The 6356-nt window shown below is 36.0% G+C and overlaps 1 long non-coding RNA gene across 1 annotated transcript; it reads right to left on the bottom strand.

Annotated features, from left to right (window-relative positions):
- Window positions 1-4690: 4690 nt before the first annotated feature.
- Window positions 4691-6327, bottom strand: LOC113749650. The gene is made up of 2 exons (XR_003464557.1): window positions 6243-6327; window positions 4691-5589 (listed from the first exon to the last, which is right to left on the bottom strand). It is a non-coding gene; the product is annotated as an uncharacterized LOC113749650 (long non-coding RNA).
- Window positions 6328-6356: the final 29 nt, after the last annotated feature.

A 6356-nucleotide genomic window follows, 5' to 3' on the forward strand; every position in this document is an offset into this window, starting at 1 on the left:
TTGTTTATTTTTTGTATTTTTGGGAGGGGGGGGGGGGGGAGCGGAGGTGTTGGACAATAATTTACATGCAAATATGCATCTCAACTCCAAACTCTTATATTAGAATGCTTAAGTTTTGATTTTGTTCAAATCTTTGCTTAATTATTCAGTTATTTTCCTTGAATATTTCATTTGAAGGGTAGCAAGACACTGTAAGGTTTTTAGATATTTTCTATAATGGTGACAAAATTAAATTGACTTTTTGACATGGAGAAGAAAGCTTAAGGACCATTTCAAGATTTGAAGTCCAAGTTAGTCTTTAACTCTTCTTTTTCTTTTATATATTTCTTTTTAGTTACAAGGAGATTTTGAGCTTTTAAAAATGAGAGTTCGAAAGCAACACAAGAACTTCATGAAAATGGCAAGGGACGTAAAAATAACCTAAAATTTTCATAGCACATGTATTGAGCAGTTTGAAATCCTAATTATATTAAAATCCCTTGAATTTAACATAGAAGAATATCAAATTTTAAGAATAACAAGAACTCAAAAATTATGTCAAGATATTCCTCTAAAATCACACGGAATTCTGCATCCTTCTATTTTTAGTCTCCAAACACGTAATAAATGGTTGAACTCAACTCATTTTTGCACTGAAGGGTAAATTTTAAGAAATAAATAAAATTTTAAATTTTTTAATCGTTCATTCACTAATATTCAATACTCCTACATTATCACATGCCTTAAAGACAACTCAAAATTGAGAAGCCAATCTCTTATATGCCCTTCTTGGACAATTTGAACAAGCATATACCCGAAAGAATTGCAAGACTAATTCTAGGAAAAACAAAAGGAAAATGAAAAAAACTAGTTGGAGGACAAATAATTGGTACTCTATTTTGAGTAGAAGGAAAATGAAAATACAGTAGATCACCTTCCAAACAATCCCTTAGATGAACGGTACACGCGTAGAGCACAATAGCCCGATTGGAAACGGGTGCGTGTACGGTTACAGACGTATAAAATGTCACTTCCGCCGAACTTTTCACTTCAATTATCAAATCGAACACGCAGCTGGGCGCGTAACTGCCAAATTCCAATTACGGATGGTCTGTTAGTGTAATATGGTCAACGAGATTATGGAAATTGTATTTAACGATGCAGCTTTATCTGAATCTTCTGGAAGAGGCTGTTTTCGGCTCCGTATTAATGGGAGATTTGGAGAAGCGAGTGAAGATGGAGCGTGAGAGAGGGAAACGTTCTACAATATCTCAAAGATTTATGCGAGGATGGGCAGTGTAGTTGAGGGTCACTAGCGTGTGCTTTCCTACTAGTGTTTATCACCGTCAATTTCGATATACGTGGTAAAAGGAATAGAGAAGGAGAGTTGTCATGGCATTTGAGTTTGGAGCAAACAAATAAGTTAATATTTAGGCTAGGTTAATATTTTTTTTGATGTTAATTTACGATGTTCAATGATTGTATTGAGTCGAACACTATCGGATTCTTTTTAGAAGAGTGGTTGATCGTATTGTATTCAACGATTGTGTTGGGTTCCGACTAATTTAAAGTCGAGCACTATTAAATTTCTTTGTGTGGATGACCGATCGCATTGGATTCCGATTGATCTCGACTCCTTTCGATGGATGATTGACTACATTGGGTCCGATTGATCTCAAGTCGAGCACCATCGGGTTACCGTTGGAGTGGCTCTCCTAATGTTATTCACACCCTCTACAAGATTGGAACCCAAAATTTACTCAAAGTGGTATGAAAATCAATGACACTTGATCCAACCACCATTGTCTTCTCTTGAAAAATAATCTATTGTTGTTGAACAAGAGAAGTATGAATTGACTGTGTGATGAATTGCCATGCCTAGGTTATGTCATTATCTTCTTTTGAAAAATAATCTATTGTTGTTGAACAATAGAAGTATGAATTGACTGTATGATGAATTGCCTTGTCTAGGTCATGTATTCTTATACAATAGAACGGCCACACGTGCATTTAGCGTGGCAAAATTGCACCCGTCGTTTGTTTAGAAAATATTATGTCATGGGTCATTCGATTAAGTAGCCTTAAGGTACAACAAATATTAGACGTGGGCTTTATGTCACTTTACAATAAAAGGAGAGTGAATGGTAGCCTTGCTTGGATTGCTTGTTTCTGTAAGAAAATATTGTCGTTTTCCGTGATCACATTTCACTATCACCTTTTTCCCTCATATATATCAAATCGCTACAGTAATGTTTTCATGAAAAATGACAGAAAATGCAATCCAAACACAACCTTAGGTTTTTGAAAAGTGAGCTCACCTTTTTCCTTTTTAGTCTTTTATTGTATTTCTGTAAAGTACAGATTAGACAAACCTTTACACTGAGGGTGCTCGAGCTTTTTATATCCTTGATGAAAAAGTACAAATGAGATACTCCCTTGGTCGCATTATTATTCTCCTATTTTCACCTGTTTTATATCTCAAAATAAGAGCCAACTTTTAAAAGTCAGCATAAATTTTTATTAGCTTTCTCATTTTTTGTCACTTAGAAAAGTTACTTCCCACATACTAGTGCAATCTTCAAAATAATAGAATTTAAATACAGCTGCATTGTAAATTCCTTCAATATTAACTTATCATTAATTACAAGTTCTTTAAAAAAAAAAAACTATTTTTTCAATGAAGGACTCAAATCATGGAATGAAAAGAGCAATAATTCATACATAATACAGATAATTTTTATGTCATAATTACATTAATCGGTAAACAATTGAAGTTTGAGTAGACCAATTGATGCATTGACAAATTAAAGGCCAATGAGAGGATATTTCTAAAGAGGAATCTAGTCCAAAATTGAGACCTCATAATCACTAGTCCCTTTCTTCTTTAGAATTCGATGTTCTGGTATCCTATACATAGAGAAATCATACCAAACATTCTGAATTTGGTGGTTAAACTTTATTACTACAATGTAAGGGAGGTCCTGCTGAAAATTTGATATACTTCTTCGCACAATTCCTTTAATATAAATTTCACAAATAAACCATTATGTTGCTTCATAATCACTTAACAAAGTAAAAAAAAAAAAAAAAAAGCAAAGGATTAATTTATTTAATTCTTATGTACTTCAAATTGTATTAATTCTAATAGGGTCATTGAAGCAAGGTCCCTAATTCCGCTATCAAAATTTTGCTTTCACCTTACAAACCTCGCCCTTAAACTGAAAAAAAAAAAAAAGTTATGAAATTGCAAAAAAGTTTTTCAACTTTATAAATGCTTATCATCAACCACAAAAATTTGATGATTAAGACAGCAGAACTCCAAAAATGGTCCTCATGCAAAAGTGGGACTTCTGGGGAAGAAAGGAGAGTGAAAGGTCTGGCTGTGGTCTATGCTGGATTCTTCATAGACTTTGCGTTCGGGTGGCAAAAGACTTGTTTCCTTTCTCCTTCAAAAGAAAGACTTGTTTCCTTTCTTTTTAGCCAACTTTTCAATTAATAGCACATCGATTGTCTTGGTTGTCGCAGACCACTTTTGTGGCCAAGATTCGGGCACTTTGGGTGCAAGCTACTAATAAAAAAGGCTGCAAAATGCAACCCCAAGGGTCAAATTCCCTAATCTTGCTGGTTCTGAATCTTTCCTGTGGCGTATGTCTGGATTCATATAATCATCCAAATATTAAAACTAATTCGTATGTCTGGATTAGGGAAATACCGACTGAATGGATATTTTTTAAAATAAATTTTATATATATTAATAGTATTTATATTATTACAATTAAATCTACGGTACATGTATAAAAGTTAATTTTCAAATTTATGTCATTTATATTCAAGATTAATCCATTTTTTATGACTCTAGACTTCTTTAATGAATCAACGAGCACCAATTAAAATCCTCTGGATCCACTTAGAAACTTAAAAAGGGGGAATCTTTTCTATAGAAACATCGCCTTTTAAAGATTCAAAGCTGACTGGTGTCAGGCGTAGATTATACATCACAGATGCAAGATTCCACCGAATCATCATCATCCAAATAACATGGGAATCCATCCCATCCTCTATGTCCCGTGGAAGTTACAATTATTTTATCTTTGCCTAATATTCTTCAATAAGCATGAGAAAATTCTCAAATAGAAGTGCATATGATGCTATTAGGCAAACCTCTCTGCAGGAGAACAGTGGCAGAAGTTGCCATGAGCCAGTACGGCATTCTACGAGTTTTTTAATAACCTTGAACTTCAAAAATCTCTATTAAACTTTTTAAAATATACACCTCAAAATATTTAAAAACACACAAAATTTTTTACTTTCTTTCCTTTCTTTACCTTCCTTCCCAACACCTCAACCCACCATCTCCACCGTCGGCTAACACTTTGCCGAAAATGGCGGCTCCTCCACAAGCAACCTCCATCTTTTTTCCTCCTCCTCCTCCTCCTCCTCCTCCCTCTCCACCCTCTCCCTCCCTTCACCGCCTTCCCCCTCCCCTTGTAGCCTCTGGTCAAGTGAGCATAATTGTTGAGGAGGAGAGGGATGGAGGAGGGAGAAAGAGGGCGAAAGGAAAGGAAAGGAAAAAAAAAAAAGACTGTTAGCTTCGATCGCTATCAGAGGTGCTGGGGAAGGCAGCCGGCAGTGGGGGGGGGGGGGGAGGAGGAAGAGCACTGGTGGGGTGAGGGAGAAAAAGAGGAGAGGAAAGAAAAGGAAAAAGAAAAAGAAAAAGAAAGAGAAAGTCCTACACATCTCAAAATATTTTTTCTACAAAATCCACTAATAAACTACAATAAAGTTTTATACAACCACCCAAGAAATTCACCATCCAACCGGATGTTCTAAAAGAAAGGTCTCAGTCTTGCTATTCAATCATCCAAAAAAATCTACATGCCATATCTTTGCTGATATAGAACTATGCAATCAGATATGACAGAATATTTGTCCTGAGATTTCTCTAGAAAACAAGGCTTCACTTGGCATCCATGGTTCAATTGCATTGAATATTTTCTCAAAGGGGCCAAGAGTTGGAACTCCAGATAAGAATGTAGTCACCGCGAACTGCAAGCTGTACTTTCGATGGCTGCAAAGAAATGTTAGGAAGCAATAAAATTTGGTACAGTGACAAATAAGGACGTAATGTATGTGCTTTTCTATGTTGCCTAAAGTCTTGATCACGTAATTCTGGCTGAATGAGAAATGCAGGGTTACTGAAATTTTTTTTAAAAACAACCAGATTTGCGTAATGAAATACAGGGTTACTGAAATGAATAAGGTATCTGAAGAAGTATATTCAATTGCAGGCAAAAATGAACTTGTTGCTACATAGAATTGAGAACCTGCAGGCCAAATTGAAGTTGTTAGTACATAGAATTGAGGTATCTGAAGAAGTACATTCAATTGCAGGCAAAATTGAACTTGTAAGTACGTAGAATTGAGAATCTGCAGCTGCAGCCCGCAGCATCAGGACTACCTCCACCATTCGTAATGAAATAGCACAGTGATTTTCTCTCCTCTTGCATGAGAAATTGCAAGTCCTGAGGCTGTTTCTAGCAGCATGCTTTGTACTTAAGCACATACATACTCAAATTTGAAAACAGATTGACCCCAGACAGATAACAGCACCTGGAATTTCCCAAAGAGAAAGCCCACAAAAAAAAAATAATCAAGAATTCAGCAATTGAAGGAAGAAAAGGAAATGAAAAAAAAATTCATCAAGAGAGAGATAATAATCACTAAACAGGAATAGCAATGTAATAACATCTATAATCTCTTTGCAAGCCAAGAGAGCAATACAACAGAGGCTAACTCAAATAATAAAACCCACCACAGAATTATTTCTAAAGCCTATACAGAGTAGCAAATTTTAGCGAAAGGCGGTCTTACCCGCTCGGACTGGGTACTGATTAGACTCGGTGAGATAGGAAAAAAACAGACGAATAGAGCGAGTCATCCCGATTCAACAGGAGAACCACCACCACCCCCCCCCCCCCCACGCCCCCGCAAAAAAAAATTTTTTTTTGCTCTTCTAAAATTGAAAAAAGAAACCGACGATAACAAGCCAAAAAAGGATGAACAGTAAAATCCATCGGATAAAGTTGTAATTGACACGATAGTCAGGAATCAATTCAGAAAAAACAAAACTACGAAAATCCCATGATAAAACAAAAATCCCAAAATGAATGAACAGTAAATCCACTAGACAATAATCAGCAAAGGACAATAATTGGCGCAACAGTCATGGAATCAAATTCATTAGATAGATGCCAAAACTTTACTCATCCACCGAGAGAGAAAGAAAGAGAGAGCCTCCGGCAAGTAAAGAATGCGGCTGCAGGAGCTAAATGAACGGGGATTCATCAGATCGGGGAGGAGAGGAGAGTCGCTGGTCG

The sequence above is a fragment of the Coffea eugenioides genome, chromosome 10 (genome assembly GCF_003713205.1).
Source record: "Coffea eugenioides isolate CCC68of chromosome 10, Ceug_1.0, whole genome shotgun sequence".
Lineage (NCBI taxonomy): Eukaryota > Viridiplantae > Streptophyta > Magnoliopsida > Gentianales > Rubiaceae > Coffea > Coffea eugenioides.